We start from the raw sequence: 26,980 nt of genomic DNA on the forward strand, positions 1-26,980 counted from the left end.
ATAAAGAGCACCAGGAATAGTAAATGTGAGAGTAAATATAAAGAAATTTTTTATCTTTTAAAAAAATAAAAGTTAAAGCAATAATGATAACAGTCTATTGTAGGTTTTATATATAGAATACCACAAAGGATGGGAGGTGAAAATGTAAGATTCTTGCACTGAATATGAAGTGGTATAACATTATTTGAAGGTAAACTGTGATAAGTTAAAAATGTGTACTATAAATTCTACTGCAACTGCCAAAAATACGAAACAAAGAGTTATTATCAATAAATCAATGGTAGAAAAATTCAATCATACAAAATAGTCAATTCAAGAAAGAAGGCAACTATAGTATAGCTGATTCACTTTGTTATAAAGCAGAAACTAACACACCACTGTAAAGCAATTATACTCCAATAAAGATGTTTAAAATTTTAAAAAAAGAAAGAAAAAAGGGAAAAGGGAACAAAGGAGATACAGGATAAATAAAAAACAAATAACAAGGTGATAAATTTAAACCAAACTACAACAACCAGATTAAATGTAAATGGCCTAAACATTCCAATTAAAAGGCATAGATCATCAGGTTGCGTCATAAAGGTAAAACCCAATGATATGCTGTTTCCACAAAACTCACTTTAAATAAAAGACTCAGATAGGTTAAAAAGAAAAGGATGGAAAAATATATACTATGCAAACAGTAAGCATAAGAAAGCTGAAGTGATTCTATTAATATCAGAGAAAGTAAACTTCAGAACAGGAAATATCAGGGATAAATAGGAACATTTAATAATGATAAAGGAGTCAAGAGGCCATATTAATCATAAATATATAAGCCTCTTAAAAACAGTGTTTGAAGATACGTGAAGCAAAAACCAATAGAACTTAAAAGAAGAAACAGACAATCCACAATTATAGTCAGACGTTTCAACATACCTTTTCTCAATAATTGACAGAACAAGTAGACAAAAAATCAGTAAGGATAAAAATGAGGGGAAGTAAAATATAAAATTCAAGAGTGTGAATTTGTCTCATAAAATAATTGAGGAAGACAGATCAGCTGAATGGGACAGTAATAGGTTTAGTTACCAGATGAAAGGCAATCCCTGGAGTTTTGCGGTACACAGCCTACACTGCCATATGTGACATACCTATTTCCCAGTCTAGGCCCACTTCAGGGTCTCTCTGCTAGTGGGTAATAAAGATATGTCCTCCTCCTTATTTTCTTCTTAAATCCTTTAGTTTCTCATTGGTAACTTTGAATAGACACACACACACACACACACACACACACACACACACACACACACAGGTTTCCTTGAGCAAACAGTAATTTTCAGAGAAGGTGCAGTCTCTAACCAGGGCAAGCCATAGTACATAACAACTCATAGCAGTGATTTCCCAAACTCTGGGTTTTAGTTTAGCATAACACCACAGAAGCCTCATCAAAAAGGCCCAAGGTGAACAGTGGATTTCTAATCACTGCTTGATACAAGGATAAAAGGCCTAGCCGCCTTGCCTTGATTTGGGACAGTTTTAAAGAGCTGTTCAAATTCCAGAGCTCTACTTGGAGGCAGCTGTGCCCTCTGTAATAATGGCATCCTGCTTCCTTCACTTTGTATTGTTCCTAAGAGCACTCCCCCAACCAACTTCCTACATGCAAACCTCTATCATATAATCTGTTTCATAGGGAACAAAACCTAAGATACAGGGAAATGATGGAGATATGAGAGAATAGCCAAGTCAGAGAGATCAAACACACAATGTTTAAGGAGTGGGTGAGAGAAAAAGGGACAGAAAATATATTGAAAGGGAAAGGCCAAAGAGAGAAAGAAAAAACAGTGTCAAGCAAAAGAGAATTATAAGAAGACTGATATCTGACTGTTCATTAGATAATTGGATACCAGTGTCGGAAATGGTTAAGCCTGGGTTTGGGAGTTTCAGCACAGAGATGTGACAAGATACCATGAGAAGTTAAAGTCAGGAAGGAAGAATATTAAAAAGAATGCATTGAACTCTAGTCAATGACATGCACTCTTAGAAGTGAAGTACACTGAAGCTTGCAACTTACTTTGAACTGGATGGATTGATGGATGGATGGAAGGACAGACAGATAAAGAAAATACAGTAAAACATTATTTGTAGAATTTAGAGGTTAGGTATATGGCTAGAACTATGCCCTGTATAGTTCTTTTAACTTTTCTGAATGGTTGAAAATTTTATAAAAAATATTGGAGGGGGGAGGATACATTGACTTTGACGTTGGGGAAATTGATGACCTTTCCAGAAAAGTGTTAGTGCAGTGTGGAGATGTGTGTAGGAGACAGATTGCAGTAGGTTTAAGAATGAGCAGAATGCCAAAAAACGGAAACTGTAACTGTCAACACTTTTTTCCCAAGAAACTTGACTGCTAAGAGAAAGAGACATATAGGACTGTAGATAAAGGAGGATGTAGGATTGAGAGAGGTGATTTTTGTTTGCTTTCTTGTTTTGTTTGTTTTGTTTTGTTTTTAGATGAGAGACTTGCATATTTACGGTTTGTGGGGAAGGAGTCAGTTGAGCAGCAAGTTATACACTTTTGAAGGTAATTTTATCAGCCTTTCCTAATCCTTAAGTCAGAGCCTTTCTAAAGACAATACATTGCCAATGACGTTTATTATTAGGAAAAGGAACAGATTTAAATAATATAGAGAGGAGCAGTTCTGTGTTTAGCTCTAACAATCTGTAGTTCTGGGGAAAACCCCTAAGTTAGGTCTGGCTACAAAATCAGACCCAAAAATGCCCACCCTCTAATTCATAGGTATGTTAAGAGAAGAAACATTTATTCCTAGACAGAACTTTATATAAATCTTGAGTGTTTCAGTCTGGCAGGCTTGATGCGAAGCACCAGTTCCACAATATTCAGTCATGTGATTTGGGGCAAGATATTCTCTAAGCTTCAGTTTTCTCAACTACTAAGTGGGAGCAATAATAATACCTCCTTCAAAGGGTTGTTATCAAGATTAAAAGACAGGATGTATGTAGAGCTATTTAATCAGCTCTGGCACATATGAAGTTCTCAGTAAACAGTGACAATCACAGAGAAGTTTCTAAACTCAGAGTTCCCATTGTCTGATGAGAAACCAGGAAGGGACTTTGTGAAGACACATGTGAATGGCTTGATAGAATACTTGGCACTGGAAAATGAGGTACCAAATTGAAAATTGCAGGTGCCCAGACACTATTCTTCTCCTCAGACATAATTAACTTGGGCTGGGTTGTGGCTTCTGCCAAGAAAAATGACTACAAGTTTCTCCCTGTCTGTTCATCCTGAAGGTGTCAGCTAAAGCACAGCCTGCTCAGCCTGGTTACCTGCCCAGACTAGTACCCAGAGGCTGAGATGGGACACCCTGAAGGCAAAAGTATCCTTCTAACCTCCTTCGGCCTCACAACTCTGATGAGGATCTTTGTTTCGAAGAAGAATCGTGTTCTCTGAACACCCTGCTCCTCCAGGAATGTTACAGCTGACCAGATTCTTTCAAAGCAGCCTCTACTTCACAGACAGCTTATGTGAAGCCCCCAAATCAGACATGCTTTTACAGCCATGAAGTAGCAAGAAAAGACTTTTATTCCCCAAGACTCCCAGAATATGAACTCCAGATGAGATCAAAGGTAGCTCTTTGGGTGGGAATTGCAAATATGAGCCTGGCATCTTCAGCATTATGTTGTTAATACTCCAGGAGCAATGAAAAGCCACATGTAAAAACAAATACTCCTGTTAAAATAAAAGACCCTAACGGGTTGCCCTCTTTCTATAGCCCACCGATGCCTTCTCCCAGCAACTTGCATGAGTCTCAGTGAAAACATGATTAGATGCGTCAATTTTAATTTGACCCTTAGGAGGGCAACAGACTGTTGCACAATATTAATTGTGCATTATTGTTCCTGGTGATTGGGGTGGTTGAAACTGCACCACCATACACACACACGAACGGCTTCACAAAAGCCAGGATTTCGGGGTTTTTCCCTTTATAGTGAGAAAAGGGAGAAGAGACTAAGCTGGGTGAGAGAGATGTGAAATATAATCTACAGTCCTTGGCTTACAACAAAAAAGGCCCACTAGCTTGAAAAATACTGAAGTCTTCCCCAGTTCCTGGGGAGATTTTACACATATTTCTTCTGACTTAGGTCAAGGTATTACAAAGACTTTCTGAAAGAGTGGAACTGATTAACTCAAGCTCTTACCCAGACTGATCCAGGACAAAGGATAATGATACAAAAGAACAGGTTGCAATGTTAAGTAAGGAGAGAGGGCAAGGCTTATGGTTTCATGGTACCAATAAGCTTAAGGCTTTTATTTTCATCTAAATCCTTGAATTTCTAAGTTTAGAAGTTCACCAGCTTGCTGGTCCTGGCCAAAGGGAATGTGATGAATTTGTTAACATTTCCCCCAATTCTGCAAAATCAGGCAAGCTTTTTCTCTTTATGGTAACATTTTACTTTCAAACTTACAAAAGAAGTTGCAAGCGAAATTGCTTTATGAGTTACTATCCTATGTATGTATATTATTCTTTATGAACAGTTTAACAATAGGTTGTATACATCATGCCCCTTTCCTCCTAAATACTTCCATCTATACTTCCTAAGAACAAAAGCATTCTCTGACATAACCACAGTATGATAACTAAAATCAGAATTTAGTTATCATTTTATTTTCTAATCCAGAGTCAAAAATCCAGTTTTGCCATTTGTCCCAGTGACGTTCTTTACACAATTTTTTTCAGTCCAGAATTCAATCTAAGACCATTCCTTGCATTTAGTTATCATGTCTCTTTAGTCTTATCAGAATTATCTTTAATTAGGGTATCTTCAGTAGACCTCCTTTTCAACTGGGAATCTGACATGTCCCAGTGTAAGAAAAAAGTTTTCCAAATGAGACTTGATATTGCCAAGCCTTGGTGTCTATAGCTAGAATTTGTGTTCGATGGCTAGAGACTCCTGGCTGCTCTCAAAAGCCAGAATTATTACCCTCTCTAGTTGCTCATTGAATAAACCTCTCCTTCCTTCAAGTCTTCCAACAACCATTTGTCTTAATCAGTCACAGTCTGTTACAGTCACAAAAGTGCTGACCCATAAAAAACAATCTGCTCAAAAATCAGATTGTTTTCCTTTCAAAAACCATCAACACCCTTACTATGTAAAACAACGTATCTGCTTATTTGGCCAGAAAGAAAAGTAGAATAGAACACAGACATGATTACAATTCCAACACTAAAATATCATGAAATAAAATGTTTGTTCCTGAATAAAATTAAAGCCACTCCCAGCTTCCCACAGCCCATGTATCTCTTTGGATGAGTTAAACAGCTAAACGGACAAGTTCAACATTTGATTCTTCATTAAAATACTTGGAAACACATACTCTTCCCCTTAAATAAAAATGTGTATGTAAGGTTCTATTTCCTGAGCTCTTCCCAATGACTCATAAATTCATATCATAGCATTTAGAAAACAATTAAGAAGGAATTGTTAATAGTAATCATAAATGTAACATTATAATTCTATAGGTAAATCATTAGTTTAGGGATTTTTTTTAAACCAGAAACCAAATGGTATACCATAAGATCACGGAATATAGACCTGGCAGAGATTATAAGATGTCAAAGACCCCAGTGTCCTCATTTACAAATAATGAAACTCAGAAAGGTTAGGAGACTTGCTCAAGGACACACAGCTAACTAATGGGAGAACCCAGACAAAAACATAAATCTTCTAACAGACAACATCAGACCCTGGCCACTGTGGGATGCTGTAGGAGACAGATATGGCCCATTAAAACTAGGTGAAAAACAAGTTTCTGAAGATTAAATCCTATTTTGGATCCACTAGAAAACATCCCAAGTAAAATGAAAAGCAGAAATTACTCTTTTATTCAGAGAAGCTAACTTATACAGTGACTTTTCTGATTTATTTTTTTATAAAGTTTATATTTTCAGGTCATATAGTTCTACAAAGGTGAAATCTTAAATCTTTAGAGCACTTTACCCTAGTTCTCAGAACACTTAATAGTTTAGAAAACCTTAAAAGGGATCACCAGCAGTTCTTTAATTAGCCACTGTCTTAAACCACTGTTTGACTCCAACAAGGCAGGCCAGGAAATTCTCTAAAGGCTTTAGAAAGACAGAACAACCCTTGGAACTACACCCAACCACTAAACACAGGAGTTTAGAAGACAAAATGCAAGGGCCAGACGGGCAGTTACCTAAACATTCACTTTCAGAGAGTGTCCCCTGTGTCAAACCTCTTCGTCTCTGTCTTCCGTAACTGAATATGGCTGCTTTGAGTTTTTTCCTTGACATCCTTGGGTCTCTCATTGCGGTCGAAACTTTGGTACCAGAGCTATCAATAGGCCCCTCACAAATTAACCTGTGGAATAAAATGAGAGCAAGCAGTGTACAGATGAGGACAGATACTGGAAAGAATAAAATTTCATATATCCACACACTTGGTTGTGAAGCCAAGCCAAAAACTATGGTCTTTCAACTCATCTATTTCCCCAACCTCCTGTTACAAGTCATGCTGCTTGGGTTCTGAAGCCAGGCAGACACTGATAAGATTCAAGGCCTACCACTGCCTCTTGATAACTGTGTGATCTTAGAAAATTATTTAATGTCTCTCAGGCTTAGTTTTTGTGGTAAAATGGCAGTGAAAATATCTATCCTACAGAGGTGTAATGAGGAATAAATTTCCTGCTGTTAGGAGATACTTAACACATGTAGCTTCATGAAGCCTGGACTCTATAACAGGCTTTTCCTAAGGTTTATCAGAGACCAGGGAAAGGAGTAAAAGAGCTCATACAACATCATGTAATGAGTCAAAATGATAGATGGGATTGTCACTCTGCTACATGCAGCATGTAACTCTCCCCTTGTACTGAAAATGAGACTTCCCATTTTCCATTCTAGAAAAATCCTCTTCAATGATTATGTCATTAGATTTCTGTTTCTGAAGGGAAAATTATAAACTCCCTGAAAAAGCTAATTCTCACTCCATAAGTCACAACCTTAATAAGGGGTTAACAAGTTCAATTAAAATACTGAGTAAGATTTACATCTGGGGGGCAGAGTCGTGGAGGAGAGGACTAAACGTCTTCTTAGCATTCTTTACTCCATAAAGCATTTATCATCCCTGAGGTTCAGCGACCCTGGAAGTAATCTGCACACACTGGGTTTCCATAAGCACCTTACAGTGCCTACAGGGCCCACTGGCTCTAAGCCAACTGGGAAAACTTCAAGTTCCTACAGAGATTGGCAAATACTGGGAACTTGTTAGATAGCTGAATACCTGTGATTCATACCTGTCTTCTCAGAATATGCAAAAGTCTAACCACAAATGAAGAGAAATTTGATGTAATATTATCTGATGCTAGCTGGTATCAGTTACTAACCAACAGTATAGAAGTACATGCCTTGTCAGTAAGAGTATCAGTGCTTGATAATTGTCTAAGGAAATTTATCTTGACTAAGACATGTTCTTCCACGTATGCGTTCCAAGAAGCAATGGGATGAATAACCTCAGGAATTTTTCTCCTAGAATCTAGGGCTCAATGGCAGGATAGGGGGACTTCTCAGAAGACTAACTTTCAATTAGCCTTGCCCAGACAAGTTGACTGATTAGACCTTCGAGGATGTTGAGTATCTACAGGATGTGGTCTGGTGACTGGATTTTAGGTCAAAGTTCAGTTTTATCCATGGTTGTGTCAACTAGTCAGTGACCTCAGGGAAATCTCTTCAGCATGCCAATCTTCAATTTCACTTTCTACCAGTTGTCAGTTCTGACCTGTTGGATCAGATTCTTCCTGTCTTCCCATCTAAGATTCAGGTCAGTCTGTCACATGCTTCTACCACTGACCACATCCTCTTTGCCAAGACACTCCTCCCTTGGCCTGCCCCAGCCTTGTTTCACCCCTCCAGGTAAGGTAACACCTAGTTATAAACTAAGTGTCAAACTATTGCCTGTCTGAAGGGAAGATGCCTTTGCTTGTTGGGACACACCTTTTTCAGGCACCCTGAGGCCCAGCAGCCAGGTGGAAGAATCATTGCCACTAAATTCTTGGTGGTCCAATCAACTAGACTCATGTGTAAGGCATCCTTAGGACAACATACGCACCTACAGAGGGATGAATAGATTGTACTTGCTAAATAATGCCTGAAGAATGATTTCAGTCCTAAGAGAAAGATATTACATAAACACAAGTTATAATATTCTTAATACCAATCTACACCCAGGTCTGTAGACACTGATATGCTACATAAAGATCCTCCGGCTGAAGGCCAAAAGAAATGAGTAATATCCTGATGGGTAATTAATTTTCTATTCAAACTGATGTTTTTGATCAAGATGAAAGATGACATGAGGATGCTAAGAGTTGGTGAGCAGAGAGGAGTATTTATACCATGTGGGAAAAGCATCAAGGAATGAAGAGCACAGACAGCATGAAGTTAGAACTATAACAAGAAGTGAGGCCTTCCAGAAAGGCTATTTGTGGAGATGTCTACTGTTCTGTTTAACAAACATTTATCGAGTGCCTCTTATGTGCCCAGCACGATGCTAAGCACTAAACACCAAGGTAAATAAGACGTGGTCCCTGCCTGGACAGAGTTTATACTCTTATACCATGTAGTTGACACTTTGCTAAGTAGCCAACTCACCTGGCGGTCTGTTAAAACTAGAGATTCCCATCCCCACTGGCCAGGCCTTGAATTAAAGATTCAAGGATGAGGGCTAGGAATAGTTATGTTTTACAAGTGTCTCTGATGATTTGATGATTAGCCAAGTTTGGGGAAACACTGGTCTAGCGAAACAAACATCTGATGATTATGAGAACAATTTTCTCTTTGATCATAAATAATAATTATGCGATTTTTCAGCAAAGTGGAGACCACTCAACTCATCTCCCACATACAACAGCTGAAGGCTCACCTCAATCTTACACTTTCTTTGGTCCCCAGTGCTTCAAACTGTGCAAAGAACATAATCAATAAATATTTGTTGGGATTTCCTTGGTGGTCCAGTGGTTAACACTTCGCCTTCCAATGCAGGGAGTGCAGGTTCGATCCCTGGTCGGGGAGCTAAGATCCCACATGCCCTGTGGCCAAAAAAACCCAAAACATGAAACAGAAGCAATATTGTAACAAATTCAATAAAAACTTTAAAAATGGTCCACATCAAAAAAAATAAAATAAATCTTAAAAAAAAAATAAATAAATATTTGTTAAATAAACACCAAAGTAGGTAGATAGAAAAATAAATATAGAAAGGAATTTTCCTTCAAATTATCACATTAAGAAAAGTTCATATCTATTTCAGAACCACAAATGCTAAGTCACATACGTTGATCTTTTCTGTAACAACCTTTTGAATCTTTCAAGCATATTCTCTTGGTAACCTGAAATCATTTTTGAAAAAATGCAAGCTATAAATCAACACAAAAATAAACAAACAAAAAAATTCCTGAGGCTTTCTATCAGCACCACCTGCCACCATAAAGAACTTTTACTTAATGATTTTTTTAGAGATGGAGGATTTTGTTTGCCTTTTGCAGGGAGTGAAGATTCCTTGTCTCTCTGAATTACCAAATAAGAGATATAGTTCTTTCTATCATTTCTGTTGCTTAATTTAAACCGGATTTCTTCCAGAATTAGGCAGATATCTTTGCCAGTAATCTTTTTAAATGTTTCCTGATGACTTTTTATTTCCTTCGAAATGTCATAATTATATTACAAGGAAATTGTAATGAAAGCATCCAAACTTTGTTCAGGAGAAAACTTGATAATCTGGCACAGTTAATGGTAGAATGCAAGAAATACACTTTATTTACATGGAACTTGGGGGAGGGGAAGAGACATTCAATGTGCATATGAGGTCTTTAGTGGTTTTATATTTGAAATCCTTGCAACATTTAAAAAAAAGTGATGTTTTGAGCTCTAGTTTGGTTCAGCTTTTAATTGGTTGAATCCATGATAAACATATAAGGCAAAAATAAAGCTCTGAAAGCATTCTTAGCCAGTATCCTTGCATTTATTGCCGAAGCAATCCATTTATCATTGTTGAGAAATGGGGTCAGTAACATCATTTCATCTTTCCTGGGGCGACTAAGAAGCAGCCTTTTCAGGAGCCAAGAGAGATAGCTGTCTCATGAGTTTCATTTTTTTTCAAGTCCCTTGTTGCTACAATTTTAGAAAAAAATGTGCTTGAGGTCACTTAGTGTTCATGGCAAAACAAGAGCATGTAACAAAGGAAATGAGTGAGCTGCCCTACAGTGAGCAACAGTTTCACCCATTCATGATCCAAGACTCAACAGAAATGAAATTTAACTGACCCTGAGTCAGGTGAGAAGTAGAACTCTCCGGACCCTTTAAGCATTTTTGCTTGGAACACTCACCAACCAAAGAACTATTTTGCTCCTTTGGATCAGCAAGGTTGCTTTCTTACTGATTTCACAATGTTCCTCCTCAGGCACTAATCTTGTTTCTGGATATTGCTCAGAACCATGTCTCAGGAGGCCAACCAGCTGTCAATGAAGAAGCAAAAAGCTTACGTATATTGGAAGAAAAGAAATGAGTATATTTCCATATTGTTTGTTTGTGTGTTTGTTTTTGTGCAAGAATTAGAGACAATCAAAGAATGCCCTGTAGACTAGAGAGAGCTTTGGAGATTCATGAAGTTTGGCAGTGAGGCATCGTATTATCGGATGAGGTCCATTTTAGTGGCACACCCAAGTTTAACCCCACTCCTTGCCTGAGTAAACTGACTAATCGATCTTATCTAACAGTTTCTGACTGCCATTATCTCCAACCTAGAGTGAGAATATAAACTTTAGGGATCCATAGCCCTATGGAAAAAGAACAGCCTAAAAAAAAGAAAATATGGCAATATATGTACTGAAGTCCGAATGTGAGAATTTGAAAAAAAAATAGCAAAACATGATTTAGCATATTGTTCATCTGAACGTTTCCCTGAGTATCTCATTATCTCTACTTTGGATCTTACTGCCAGTTTGTAAATTAGGAATGTCACTCTTTGAGGTATCCCATGAAAGATCTTTTTTAAATGCTACCATTTGTCCATCTGGCATCACTTTGTAATTATGCCTCACCTTTACTAATGGTATTATTAATGATAAATATTGTCAGTCAAAACTAAACATCTCTTTGTGAACGTACCCTACCTCCTGTTTCAATGTCAAATTCTAGTGATGTCCCTGCTAACCAATGAGGCTCACACTGGTGCCATATCCTAGTTGATGATAAGCTTCAATTGTCTCGACATTTATGTTCCTCAGCCGCTTTCCTGACTTCTCTTCTTACTTTACTTTGCACACTCTCCTTTGGTGACTTCATCCACACTCACTTCACCTTGGTATATGTAGATGATTTACAATATATGTTCTCTGCCCAGATAATTATTCCATAAAATCAAATGCCCACTACTAGGCTCTCCCTTTATGAGTTCTGCCAAGAGTCAAGCCATCAAATTGTATATGGAGCCACAGAAGTCCCTCTGAAGATGATCTAATATCTGAATATACCATCACAGCATAGTGAATGTGCCAACTTCTTTCAGGATTTTTTATCTTTGAATATGTTATTGCCTTGGTTTGGAATGTTCTTCCACTTTATCTTTTGTGAATTCAGTTCATCCTTCAAAATATAATCCAAACACAGCCCTGTAGGTTCTGAGACTAGGGAGGATTTGATGACAAGACAGAGGGTTCAATAGTCAGAAAAGCCAAAAGCCAGTAGCAGATGTGCCCTAGAGACTACCCAGAGTTAAAATTATCAAAGCCAAAGTTGCCACCAAGTTCAAAGGCAATCACATGGAGATAAATCCAAAAAGATCAGAGCAAGGGTGATATAGTGAGCAGTGATGAAACAGGTCATGAAGAGCAAAGGTAGAAGGGAACAAGTGGGCCAAGACGGCTACCTCCAAAGGGGGTTGAAAACTCTGTGCTTATTTTTACTGAGTATGGGCTTCACGGTTGGCTGTATGTAAAGACACAGTATCAAGATAAATTCTGTACATTATTTATATCTTTATATGTCTGTCTCTCATAGCAGCAACAATAAACAGTAAAGGCAATACACTCCTAAAGAAAGAGACTTTTCTTTATGTTTTCTCCGTAACTCCAAAGAGAGAATTATAACTTGAGTGAATCCAGTCATGCCACATCACACTGACTGTGAGTCGGTGAGTATCATTCAATTATAATCTGAAGGGGTCCCTAAAGGTTGTCTATTCTGACTCACTTTTATCGTAGAGATGATATGACTGATATTCTTCCCCCTTTGGCCTCAAGCAGTTGTCCTTATCACTATCTGGTAATCCATTATGCACCATCTGCAAGAGTCTTACGTTAACTTTTAACTTGCTTTTTAACTGTTTATGTATAATGCAGCTGTAATCTTCTTGTGGGTAGTGCTTATATGTGAGTTTATTTTGGTCTGCGGTTCATTCCAAGTGACCAGAAAATCTGGCATTGATTTGCATGAGACTTTTTGTTCAAAATATATTTTGGAGGCAGAAATAGAAGAAGCAAAGCATAAAAGTTTTTTGTTTTTTTTTAAACTATGAATTCAACTTAGGAAAGCCTCAAAAAATGTTATGAATTCCATTTCTTTCTTCCAGAATTGGTTGTTTTTATGAATGAGAAATATGTGAAAAGTTGATTGTTTTCACAGTTGAATGTAGGGCAAGAGCTCTGGATGTGCCAAAATGCTCCAGGAGATTTTCATACACTTTTTCCCAAACTTTAACTTAATTACTGAAAAACTGATTTTCGAAAATATGTCTGTGACAATATACCATTACTCGTGGCATTAGTAGTATAACGTGTATGTGTGTGTGTGTACTTATAACTACCTTAACTTGCTTTTATCGTATTAGATCATTTTGACTACTTAATTTCATCAGTGGTACAAACTAATTCTATGAGAAACCTAATCACTCAGTATCTGGTAACTCTTTTTGTTCTCCAACAAACCTGAGACAAAGTTACTGTGACTAAAACAAAAGTAAACACAAGTTAGTAATTACTGAGAAAAAAAGGTGTTTTCTTGTTAAAAACAAAAAAACAAAAAAAACACACCATTTTAACAAGAAGCAAGACCACCAGTGTACACTTATAGTTCTGCCTTGGGCAGGAAAATGAACTAAGTGACCTCTTTCCATCATTTCCAGCCCTGTGACTCTATCAGCAAAAGGCTTTCAGAGTCATGTGACAGCATAAGCCAAGACTGCTGGTAATTTCAAAGTCTTTCAACTATTTTCCCAGGAATTTTATCCTCTCTGGGTTATAAGCTTCACTTCAGAAATATGGGAGGTGACCATGATAAAGCAAAGAGGCATCCCTTTGGATCAACTTGGAAGGCCACGTGCACATGTGCAGTGACACAGTGCAGTCACACCCTGTAAGTGCTGTTGAACATTGACATCATGACTCAGTCCAGGTACTCACTTACTAATCCAGTTCAGGCTCCGGAAACACAGCCAAATTTCAACCAACTTAGATTTCTCACCTTTGGTAGTACTTGACAAGTTTGGACGACTATGTCTTACAAAGCCCCAAACAGGTAAGTTTTTACTGGATTCTAATTTCACTGTGTAATCTCCTTTTGTTTACACAAGCAACACGTGATTCAAGGTGGGAAAAAACAAGCTAACTACATTTTGACTAAAATGAACTTTGACCTTGTCTACATAAGGCAAGAACTTTCAAACATAATGTATTTATAACCCTCCCACCCCCATTCCTAGCCTTCATTCAGTTTGGGTTCTATACACAGCTAGAAATAAAAATGAAAGGGAAAAATCTGGAAGTCGGTAACATTATAGTGTTAGATTTAGACTTTTGGCAATCCAAAAACAAAAAGTTCACAGATACATTTCATATGCTCTTCTAACAAACAGAAGACTCAGACTAATGTTTGTGGAGAAATACACCCTATTATTTCCTAAGAGGCCCCAGCAAGTCCCCCAGGAAACCCACGAACTATTATACCCTGAGAGGCCTTTTGACAGTTCTTGATCATTCTATTTGGCTCTATGACAGTCAAAAAACCCTTTGTCCCCAGAAATATTCCTTTAATATAATTAAGCAAGAAGAAGTTCAAAGCAAAAATTTGCTGTTTCCTCTGCCTATCCAGTCTTTCCATCAAACTGCTAAGAAAATGATGAATAATTCATTTGCTATGAAATGGTTCCACTTTTGCCATAGCAAGCAGTCTAAAGAGGGATATATTTCACAAGTGTATCTATCTATTCCCTAAAAACGATGAGGCTCATTTACTGAGGAATAAAAAAAGCAAGCCGCACACCATATACCATACAATCCCATGCTGGCAAGTTATACCTTCGTATGTATAAATACAAAAATACACTGTAAGGCTAAAAACTACTAACGTAATGCCGATTACCCCTGGATGGTGAGATTATGAACATTTATGGTTTTTTCCTTATATGTCACTGTCTTTTCTGAAATGTTTGCAATAGCATGTGTGACTGGCTTTTTTCCTGCCTGTAAATATAATTTAAGAATATAAACATTTACTAACAATTATAAAGAAACAATAAAGCTATTTTCATTTTATTAAAAAAATGAAAAAATATTAGTCAAAGTAAGTCTGCACTAATGTGGCAATTTATTCCTTTGCCTCAATATGAACTGCACCTGGAATTTAGAGTTCAATCTTAAATTCGGGAGTTATACTAAGAGCGCATAAGATTTATTCATTAAAACATTTCTAGACAGTTCTTCTGCATCCTGTAGGTGTGGCAAATGAATGAATAAAACTCACACCATTTTCAGCATCTCTCAGTCTCTAATCATTTGCATTACTTTTCACAACCAAAAAGTATACCACTAACCAAATCTCAAGCTATAAATATCTCTATCCCAAAAAAGGAGATGAGTCACAAGTCACTTTTAAGAAATACAATAGGACTTTTTTTTTCTTGTAATGAACGCTGAAAGGGAAATGTTTTACTTGTCCTGACAATTCTAGCAAGCTATAGCCCAAAAATATGAGTAGGACACTGAGCCAAAAGCTTTTCTAAGGCTAGACAAATACTAGCGGCATTAGTAAAGAACCAGAGACACCTATTGCAGCATTCTTGGGGTTTACAGTGTGATTATTGTTTTATGAGAAGAGAAGGTATCTTGAATGCTATGACAATTTTGTTTCCTAGGAGCTAGAAAAACTAGACGGCGAGAGGGGTGAGGGGGGACAGTAACTGATAAGGAAAAAGTACAGTGGCCGAATGCCTTCTCAAGGAGGTATTTGTGAGATCTTTTCCTCTTTTATGAGAATTTTAATCTCCGGAATCAGAATTTTGTTTGAAGATGTATGTACGCCCTGGGGGAGTTTCTGAGGTACTGTCTTCCAGTAGATACCCTAATGGACAATCTGCTCTGCTTATGATGATAAGACTTTAGTCCAAGTTTGGTCTTTCAAAATGCAGCAAGAATGTGTCAGCATCTCTCCCTACCTCATGAAACACTTTTCCTCTATTTCAAATTCATTTAATGGCAATCCATGCTCTACCTAACTATATGGGACAAGCCAACCGCAAGGTCCAAAATGAGTGCTACTCTGTTCCTTTATCAAGATTATAACTGGTGGTTAAATATCATTCTCCAACACCCCCACCAGCCTGCCCATATTCGGGCTCGGGCTGCAGAAGATGGGGGACCTGTTGCCTGACATGCCAATGTTGAGACTCTCTTCATTGCTGGATGCATTCAGCGTACTACAGGTCTCCCAAGTTAACAAGTACTGGAACAAGGTGGCCGAGAGTGATCAGCTGTGGAGAAACCTGTGTCTGAGGAAATGGAGCGTCTTCTCCTAGCAGTGCCTGGGTGCACAGACATGGAAGCAGTACTTCCTCAAACAAAGCGGAGCGTCGATGACATTGGCACAACCAGAGACCTTTGTCTACACAGAAGCAACTGGGAACCTCAATACAGGCAGAGGGTACCCTAGAGGTACCCTCTTATCCTCTTCTTCCTAAAACTTGCTGTTTTAGGAAGAAAAAAGAAAGAGGAAGAGCAGCAAGGTAAAGGGGGCCTGAGAAGTTCAAGCTGTCTCTCCTATCCATGGCTAGAGCTTTGAGCTTTCCTCTATTCCCCTGAAAGTTTGGCTTCTTCTGACCTTGCTACCCTGAGCAGGACAGTTAGGCCAACAGAGAGACAGAGCCTGCCTCTCCCCATAACCTTGGATATTCTATCCAATGCCCAAAGGACCTGATCTTTTTCCTTCAAACCAAGAAACAGAGTTCTTGTAAAAGTTGATTTCTTGCCTATCTTTCCCTTTCCCCAGGATTATACCAGTAAGAAAGAACAATTAGCAGGCTACTCCCAGACCAGTGGTGCCCTGGCAATGCATGGTATACGTGATTTGTATGTCTAAAAGGAGGCGCTGCTGACAATGGTGGAGAAATCCAGAAAGCATCTGGGAAAATCCCTGACAAGGCATGCCTTCCTTTCAGCCTCTACACCAGGTGTCACACACACACGACCAAGAATCATCTTTCATGGTCCAGTACAAACTTGTACCCTGGGACCTAGGCCAAGCATGATCCCTTTGGGCTTACCCAGTTCAAACTTGTAAAGTGTGTCCCTTCCACTCTACCCCCAACCAATATACTCACACACATGCACATGCCATCTCAACCCAGCCCCTATGTAATCTCATCAATCATAAGGGAAACATTTTATTTTTAATTCTAAAACTGTGCTATACACTGCAGACAGTTTTGTAAGGTTTGGACTGTGGGCCCTAACACTTGTCTTATGCAGTTGATATGTCTGAGTTCTTTCCTAGTGTAATAGAGCTACAAGGGTAACACTTTCTTTTTTTAATTTATTTATTTTATTTATTCATTTTTGGCTGTGTCGGGTCCTCGCTGCTGCGCACAGGCCTCCTCTAGTTGTGGCGAGTGTGGGCTCCTCTTAGTTGCAGTGCTTGGGCTTCTCATTGCGGTGGATTCTCTTGTTGTGGAGCATGGGCTCTAGGCACGCGGGCTTCAGTAGTTGCAGCAAGCGAGCTCAGTAGTTGTGGCTCGTGGGCTCTAGAGCACAGGCTCAGTAGTTGTGGCGCACGGGCTTAGTTGCTCCGCGGCATGTGGGATCTTCCCGGACCAGGGCTCGAACCCATGTCCCCTGCACTGGCAGGCGGATTCTTAACCACTGCACCACCAGGGAAGCCCAAGGGTAACACTTTTAGTAAGAGTATGCTAGTTTCCACATTTCTCCATAAGTCAAGACTCTGGATAGAATAGGCTTTGAGCCTGAAGAAAAGGTGGCGGGGAGGGAATTTTTTTTTTAAGTAATAGTTTTCTTATACTAAAACTGATATCGGCCTGACTCTATTTTAATACTCATAGTTAAACCACTGAAGTAATTATATGGTGAATGTGACAGCAGCATTCTTCTTGTCTGCTCTACACTGTCTGACTTTTTAAAAACTGGAAGACAGAGGGAATCTTTGTTTCTTTTGGAATCTGTTGATGTCCTCCTGTTTAGGGCTGTTTCGTGGGCCTTGCTCAGTGGACACTACTCTGTGCTGCCCAGACCCCCTTTAGGAGTTGCTCATCCCCCTGCTGCTGTGCATGTTAGCTGCTGGGACTAACAACTAAACGCTTCTCCAGGAACTGCCCTCAGCTGAGGGAGAATGACCCACTCCCTGGGCGCAGCCTGCATCCAATGCCTGATCAACATGAGGGGAGAAAGGTCCAGGCCCCTGGCCTCAACTGGAACAACTCCAAAGGTCCATCCCAGCTCCAGAACTCCCCATAAGATCATCTGAAGCTCCTGTCACAATTGCGTTACAACGCAACTTCTCCCTCTGCCTCCCTTCTTCCCTCACCTCTACGCAGATATTTCTGAAATCATACCTGGCAGCACCTATGAGCAAATCTCCATCTCAGAGCTTTCCTCGTGGGGAACCAAACCTCAGACAGCCAGCTCCCAGATGCTGTCCTGGGAACTAGACTCTGAAAGGAGATTTTGGAGCTGGATCCCTCACTGACTGGCCAGCAATGAAGACTAGTGGTAGGTGGTGCATTGATTGCCCTTAGCATGTAATTCAACTGCAAAATAACTTCACACTGGTGAAAGGACCACCTATGTAATTTGCAGGATCCAGTGCAAAATTAAAATGTGGGGCCCCTTGTTCAAGGGAAAAAAAAAAACAGGAATAAACAATGCTGCCAGAGATTCTTTATAAAGTTTTTCCCTTTCTTCTGCAGTCTCTGACTTCTCATGGGATTTTAATTTGCTATCTACTGTTGTCGATTAAAATTTTTAATTATTAACTTGAGTCCTACCACTTATCTTTATATTGTGCAATATCAGTTTTAAATGCAGATATAAGATTATTTACCTCGTATGCAGAATCATAGAAATGACACAATTCATAGCTCCTAGCTTACACTCGAATATATACTTCGTTCTTAGCAGAACAGTGGAAAAACAGCACAAAAATAACCCAACTGTTAGTTTCACTTCTTAATACACACATTCTACCAACACTACCTTTGGCTTACTGATGAGTAAAGAAAGACTGAAAAGAAAAGAAATTATGTCCTATCTTTCTCTTTCCTTGCATCATCCCGGTCCCCACCTCTCACTCAGCTACAGTCTTACTTACCTTTTCCTTGCTTTGCATCTCCCTGAACTCCCACGTATGCCGGAGAATTCTGAGTTCATGGAGCACAGCAAATGCTTTGCGCTAATGGAATGGCACAGAATGGTGGACACGCATGGTGCACCTATCTCCGCTGTTCATGAACAGGCTCCACTGCCCCATCAGACTTCACTTACAAAATACAGTGCAAAGATAAAATTATTAAGAATTTCAAGATGGTGACAGCATAGTATTAAACCAAGTGTGGGACATTTCTAAGCATAGGGCCCTGTGCAACTCCACAGGTTGCAAACGCATGAAGGAAGCCCTGAGTATGAACTGGGTCAGGATACTGGGAGAAGGAAATGCACTAACAAATATAACACCTAAGGCATTTGAGAGGTTCACAAGGACTATGAAACTGGATGGCTGTTGCTCTGGACCACTGATACCCTGGAGAAAGACAATGGAAGGCTGAGGGTGATTAATCACCAATATAAGGTGAAATGTGAAAGATGGGGCATTTTGGCTTACAAAGAGATTCTCATCTCCTACAGCCGAAGGGCAGAAAAGACTGAGGATCAAACTCAGTACTTAATGACTGCAGGAGCACAGGTACTAAGAAAGCTGAATTCTCAGCTTTAGCAGGCCTGTTTTACCAAGGCCAAGGTCCTGATTGGGAAAAAATGGAACCCTGAAAACTGAGATGAGAACATTTGAGTAGATTTGGTCAAAAATCTCTGAAAAGAGACATGCACCCCCAATGTTCATAGCAACATTATTATAATTACCAAGATATGGAAGCAATCTAAGTGTCCATCAATAGGTGAATGGATAAAGAAGATGTGCCATACACACACACACACACACACACACACACACTGAAATATTACTCAGTGATAAAAAAGAATAAAAATTTTGCCATTTGCAGTGACATGGATGGACTTGGAGGGCATTATGCTAAGTGAAATAGGTCAGACAGAGAAAGACAAATGCTGTATAATATCACTTATATGTGAACTTAAAAAATACAACAAACTAGTGAATATAACAAAAAAAGAAGCAGACTCACAGATATAGAGAACAAACTAGTGGTTACCAGTGGGGAAAGGGGAGGGGGAGGGGCAATATAGAGGTAGGGAATTAAGAAGTACAAACTATTAGATATAACATAAGCTACAAGGACATATTGTACAATACAGGGAATATAGCAAATATTTTATAATAACTATAAATGGAATATAACCTTCAAAATTGTGAATCACTATACTGTACACCTGTAACATATAATATTGTATATCAACTATACTCCAATAAAAAAATCTTGAATTCCCAAATTTCCCTGAGCCAGGGATCAGCCGGCTTTTTCTATAAAAGGCCAGATAGTAAATATTTTAGGCTTTCTGGGCCATGGGGTTGCTATCACATCTACTCACCTCTGCTGTTGCATCAGTAACATGAAAGCAGACATAGACATAGACAGTAGATAGTGAATAGGTGTGGCTGTGTTACAATAAACCTTTATTTACAAAGGTAGGCCACATTTGTTCTTTCAGACCAGTCAAATCAAAGTCATAAGATAGAAGTGGAACATTAGAGACCAGGCACAAGCAGGGCCAGAAAGTACAAGTAAACTGCCTCAACAAACAGCCAGACCCCATGTCATCCACAATTTTTGCACCCAAGACTGTCCCTCAGCTTACACCTTTGGCTGCATTAGGAGTGGGGATCCTTTTTGAGAAGGAAACAAATGAACTTTATTGTCAGAGGAGTCAGCTTGGTGTGTGGTACAAGTCAACACTGGGTTATTGCTTGAGCTCATACCTTACTCAAAGTGGGGAGTAATCCTTCCAAAGGACAGGATTTCAGGCAGTGCTGGTCACCCACTTTGAGTAGAAAGAAACTGGCCCAAGGTAAGAGTATATGCAGAATCTTAGGTTGAGAAGGACAGGTGGGGGAAAGAATTTGTGACTGCTCAAGTGCTTATAAGGAGAAAGAATGTGAGACTGGATTCGAGCAAGTCTCAGAAAGAGGCATGTATATACACCCCAGAATCTCAGAGTCCATTTCCTAGGGATCACGACCTACCACCGCTTACCTTGTCCTTATATTTATTCAAGTAACCTTTTATTTCCTACTAGTGTGCCGGTCACAGTAGTAAATGATGAGATTACAAAGGTTAATTAGACTAGGTCTCTATCCTCAAGAAGCTCACTGTCTACATGAAGAAAATAGGCATGAATACAATGGGATCGATGACACTCTATTTAAAGTAAAGGACAAAGTACCATAGGAATCCAGAGAAAACAAATGACAGTGAAGAGAAACTTTGTAGAAGATGGACTATTTGAATTTATATAACACGTGAAGTATAATGTTAAAAAAAAAAAAAAAAAAGGTATGTCCTTTCCTTCCCACAGGCATTAATCCTATTCCTAATTTTCCTTTCCCACCCAACAACTATTCTATACTTTTTCCTTACTAACAAAAATCAAAAATTCAGAGTGGCTATATTACTACTTTAAAATACTTCCTTCAACTCCCTGTAGCTAGCTGTGGTTATGTGACCCAGTTCTGGCCAACGAGACATAAAAGCAACTCTATTACATGAGATTCTGGAAAATGTTTTCTAAATTGTTGTTGTTGCTATTATTACTATTATTATTATTAAAAAGAGACAGAGTAAGCTCACATGTGCCTTTTGTTTTTTGCTTTTGTCCTTAGTCTGAAATTTGAACATAATTCCTAGAAGTAGAACTTAAGTCCATGAGGATGAAAGCCATATATTAAGGATGGTAGAACAAGAAACAAGAAAAAAGAAGGATCTTTATTTCTCATTGACATCCTTGAACAATGACACTGGAATGATTACCTCCAAGTCCCTACTAAGTCTGAAAACTCAAACCCTGTTTGGTTAACCACTGTAGTTCAGGTGTAAGCTGCATGTGGCCCAAGAAAATCTTAGCCAGTAAACTATGCAAAGGTAAACCAAGAGGTCTACCATACTGATTATTTTTAGTCTGTTTATCTTCCAGGAGCAACACCATGAATTTCATTGGCCTTTCTTGATGTGACATCAGTTGTGTGCACTTTTATGCCACTTCTCTCCATGCGTGAGGAACCCTGGTATTTCAAGTTGAGAAAACATTTCACAACAGAAGCTAAATACTCTGAACTTGCAAGCAACAAGATGAGAAACTGATCTCTCTGTTTCAGATTCACAGACACTTTATAGGTAATTCAGAACTTTTCATAAACATCCTCAAACTAGATTGACAATTTAATTTTTACTTTGTTCCGTGTGATGAAAAAGGTTGTAGTGCGGGGCAGAACCCTTATACTCTAACACTCTCTCCCCTCTCAGCAAATCTCTGAACCCTGAAAAGAATATCATTTCCACCTCTGAGTCTAGATGATTATACTGGAACTAAATGAATGATGTCAGAAACCAGGTCTTTAACATCACCACACAAAGAAATATGCTATTGTACGATCTACTTTCATCATTTTTCTGACTGTGATTGACCCCAACAATAACCACAGTAACAAGGAAAGGCAAGAAACCAATGCTGCTAAAAGCAGCACTATGGAGAGAAAGGGGAGCGTAAGGAGCTCCGGAAGAGGTAGTTAACTTGATAACTGAAAATCCTCACCGCAGTTTCTAATCTTGTTGCGAGGGCTTTTCTAGGATTGTACTTCAGTATCCCCTTCTGTAAAACGGAGATCATACCATACTTTACAGACCATGCTTTGATGTTCTGTAGATAAAAATCTTATTTTTTCCACAGTTATCCCGATTTATTTTCTCAGACTATGACATTTCTCAAAAGAAGCACAGAGATATTTTTTCCCAGGTCTTTTGTTCAGGTTGGTAGCTCTAATTTGAGTTTCAAATATAATATGATATTATGCAAAAATTAGGTCTTAAGCAACAAACCTGCAGTAACTTTTCTTATAAGTTTATTAAATCCTGCCTAAATTCACTACGTCTTAAAAACATGATTTTCTACACCTCTGAAAGATCCCAAGAGGGGACAGGATTTTGTTTACTCTCACACAGAGGCTGATTTATTTTTCCCACATGACTTATTTTAGGGACCATCTCAGAATAATACTCTTCTTGAGGTATAAACGGCACACAAAAAACTGCATATGATTTAATTACATAACATGGTAAGTTTTGCCATATGTGTACACTCATAAAGCCATCACCACAATTGAGAAAATGAATATAGCCATCATTTCCAAAAGTTTCTTCTTGCTTGAAGATAAAAATCTTAATCAGTGTTAAGATGCATTAAATTTCCAAAGGGTCAGGTGTGCACGTGCGCGCGCGAGCACACACACACACACACACACACACACGCACAGTAATAGTATCACTGGCCTTTAGTCAGAAGACACTGGTAGAGGCCAAGTCCATTTGACCTTATTTCTTTGTAAAGTATTAAAAGAAGTTGCATAAAATTGCTTTGAGAAGGGAGAGTTCTCACAGCATTAGGAACTGAGAGTTCCTAATGTGCTTTGGATTGCTGTGAAACATTTCAAGGATTAAAAAAATTGTCAAGGGAAGCCAATGATTCTGGAAACAGCATAGGACATGGTGGGGGGGAAGTACAGAAACAAAACCAAACCCTCCACAGCCTTAGAGTCTGGAAAAACATCTTGACTTTTTATTTCAGATACACCTGAGTCTTCTGGGGCAACAAATGGGAAATCACAGCTCTACCAACAGGCACCAACTTGATATTTTAGAGGCTTGCTTTTTTTTCTTCCTGCAACTCAGACAGGTTTTTTTAAGTCTTAGCAGAACGGCTAGACTAGGTAATCCACATAAGCAGCTGCTGCAATGTGATCTTTTTCTAACATTTTAATGTAGAGCTGTGAACTTTTCTGGCTTTGGGCTATGTTGGGAACATTTGGAGTAAACTTACTTGATTTAAAGGTTGTTACTGTTAGGACTCTGTCTGATCTGCCTCAGATGGAGGGTTTGCACTGAACAACACCCATGATATCAAACTACAATTGAAATGGGAAGCAGCTGATGTGTGAATGATCTTCAAATACTGATCCTATGCACTTAAAAAAAAAACCTTAAGATTATTTCCTTACTTTTAATTTCCTTAAGTGTAATAGAATTTTATTTTCTAGATCTCAGATATTTACTCATATCCTGCTCATTAGCCTCTTGGGGGATAGGACTGGATGATCATCAGTGTGCTGTAGAAGGAAAATTCTCAAGCTTTGACATTCAACTACCTAGGTTCCAACCACAGCTCTGCCACTTACTAGCTGCGTAAGCTTGGGCAAATCACCTCATCTCCACCTTTCAATATCATCATGTATGAACTGGGGATATAACTGTATCTAATTGGTAGAGCTGGTGCCTGGATTAAAATACATAGAAAGTGTTTACTATAGGTCGCATAGTAGTCACTCATTAAATGTTTATCTCGGGTGCTAACATCAATATAATAGTTAATACCAATCTTAAAGACCAATTGTATCATATGTTGCATTTACTGATTATTATTGTGACAGCTGGAAGAGAGGGACAGAATTTGACCTGAGGCTTTTAACACATACCTTTTTAAGATAATGTAATAAAGTTTTGGCCATTTTGCAAATGTGCCTCAAGATCACATAAAGGCCAAGTTTCCTTACTTTAATAAGGAGTAGGGTCTACTAAGAAGTAGTGATAAATTTTCCCTACTTATAAGTAGGGTGAGATTGAATATCCTCCCCCATATCTGACTGACATTGACAGACATGCGCTTCTAAAGGAGAGCTCTGGGTATGGTTATTGTAGAACACTTACCATAGAGTTCTTCTTGCTTTTCCCTTTTGCTGGGGGCTGGCTGGGGGTGGGTGCGCCCTCAGGACCAGATCTGGGGCAGAATCCCTTCCTAAAACAGTAAGAGATACTAATTACAGACAGACAGGCCAAGTACTCAGAAACTTGCAAACAAAAACATTGTGAACATTTTTTTAATCAACAACTACATATTGATACAAATTTACATGGCTTAAGACAGACTGGGCTGAGAGGAGTTATGAAGCCCTTGTATCGGGTCACATTGGCTAGCAGGAGGCAAGAGTTGGGTTTTATAGTGAATGCTAAGATATGCCAGATCCCCCCCCTCAAGACTAACTCACTCCTTCTTCTAGCTGTAGGGAACGCTGGTTGCCAATGGCTCAGAGCTGGGTTCCTCTCTGAGATTTGTGCTCAGCCAAAGAAAGCTGCCTTACCCAAGGTTGTACCCCCTCCTCAGACAGCCTGTATCCAATGCTTGGTTACAGCAAGGCCCCCTTTCCTCCAGGGTGCTCACAGTTCCAGAGCTCTGCCTGCCTTGGCTGAGGCCTCTGTTGCCACTGTGCTGAAGCTTACCTCCTCCCCTTACCAATCCTGCTTCCCTCACTCCTTTACAGATAGCGCTCCTGAAAGCACTCCCAGTGAAACTCCTGCATGCAAATCTCTAGCTCAGATCTGTTTTCAGGGAGCCCAATCTTCCACAGATTCTTACTAATCCTTGCCACCCAAGTTCCCTGGGTCAATTCTCTGCAGGCTGACACAGTTCCCGCCCATCCAAAGACTAACTCTGCTCTACCCGGGCATGAAGCCTATTTCAACCTCCTTGATACCCAGAACATGCTCCTATTTCCCAGTAGAGATTTTTACAACAATGGGGAGAAGGAGAAGGAAGGATTTTCTGACATCTGGATCAGTTCCAGGAGAAAGCTTCTTGAGCTTCTCTGCTCAAAGCACCCTGTGCACACTTGAAAACTCTACATCTGGCTTGCCGGCTTTCTACACCCACACATCCAGGCAGGCCAGAGACACCCTGAGGTTGTTTGCAGCCATCTTCCTGAAATCTTACTCACACTAGTTTCCAAACACCCCCTTCAGTCCCACCTACCACTCTTATCATCAACTAGAGCTGGCCTCTGGCCCTTGAGTTTGCACTTGGGATAGAGACTTCCCCAGACAGACTTGGTTTAGCTTATCGTCTTGCTCCAAGACTCCAAATTGCCTTTCAGAGGAATTGTGTCCTCCTTCAACAGTCTTTGGGAAACCAATAGCAGTCCAAACAGTTTGCCAACATCTTAAGAAGGCTAGTATGGACTCAACCTTGAGACAGGATTCATAGGAATTACCTTGCTTAATTTTTCATTTTATCCTTGTCACAACCATGCTAGGTCAGCACACCTGCACCTGGCTCAGAAGAGGAAGGAGACTTGACCCAAATCACATTGGCCTGTCTCTGGATCTGATACTTGTGTTCTTTTCACTTTGCCACCTTGTTTTCCCCACATTAGGCTGCCTCCTAATATTCGGGCCCAGAGATGGAGAAGGTGCCTTCTAGGGACTTGCATTTAGTAGATGCTCAATAAATATTTGCTGACTGGAAATGACCTAGAAGGTGGAGGTCAGAGTCTCAGGGTTCCTATCAGCTACTGACTGACAGAATGGCTTAGTCATTTTAACTCTCTCAGTCTTTTTTTACTTATTTTTTAATTCATCTTGGGTACTAATCCCTTTCCTACATCCAATAACAACCACTATATCAATTAGTATGCTTTGGCCGCAAGTAAAATACCCAACCATCAGTAACAAAACAATAAAGATACTTAACTCTATCACATAACAAGAATCCCAGGAGTGGCATTTTAGGGTTAGTTCAGTGGCTCAGCCAGGATCTTCTGCCAATCACACCTCTCCACTGTTCTCAGTGAAATGGCCTTTTGTCCTTAGGCTTGTCACCGGTTAGTCACAAGATGACTGCCTTAGCTCTTGGTATCATATAATAGTATCCAAACTAAGAAACGGAGGAAAAAGGATCAAAGGAAAAGACCTCATCTTTTATATCTCTCTTGGAAACCCCTCGCAGACTTCACCTTACATGTGATAAGCCAGAACCGGGTCACACAGGGCTGGAGACAAATCACTGGCAAAGAGGAATGAGACTGTCAAAATGAGCTTAAGCCCTGCATGAGGTATGTCTTATTAGTCCCATTGCAGAGGTGATCATGTAAGGATCAGACAGAAGTAAGTGGCAAATCTGTGAGTCAAACTCTGGCCCATATGACTCCAAAGCTGCCCTAGTCGTTACTATTTGCTCAGAAGTTAGAGAAGCTCACTTTGGAAATCTTTTTCAAATAAGTACAAGAAAATGTTAAAATAAAGTTTGGGTGAAGGCACCAAAATACAATAAATATTGCATTTCAAAGGAGGTCTGAGACTACATAAAGAATTTACAAAGGAGTCATACATAAACATGTTACATGATGCTCATTCATGCTGATGGTATAAAAGAATAAGCGTATCAAAAATTAGG

The sequence above is a fragment of the Balaenoptera musculus genome, chromosome 3 (genome assembly GCF_009873245.2).
Source record: "Balaenoptera musculus isolate JJ_BM4_2016_0621 chromosome 3, mBalMus1.pri.v3, whole genome shotgun sequence".
Classification (NCBI taxonomy): Eukaryota; Metazoa; Chordata; class Mammalia; order Artiodactyla; family Balaenopteridae; genus Balaenoptera; species Balaenoptera musculus.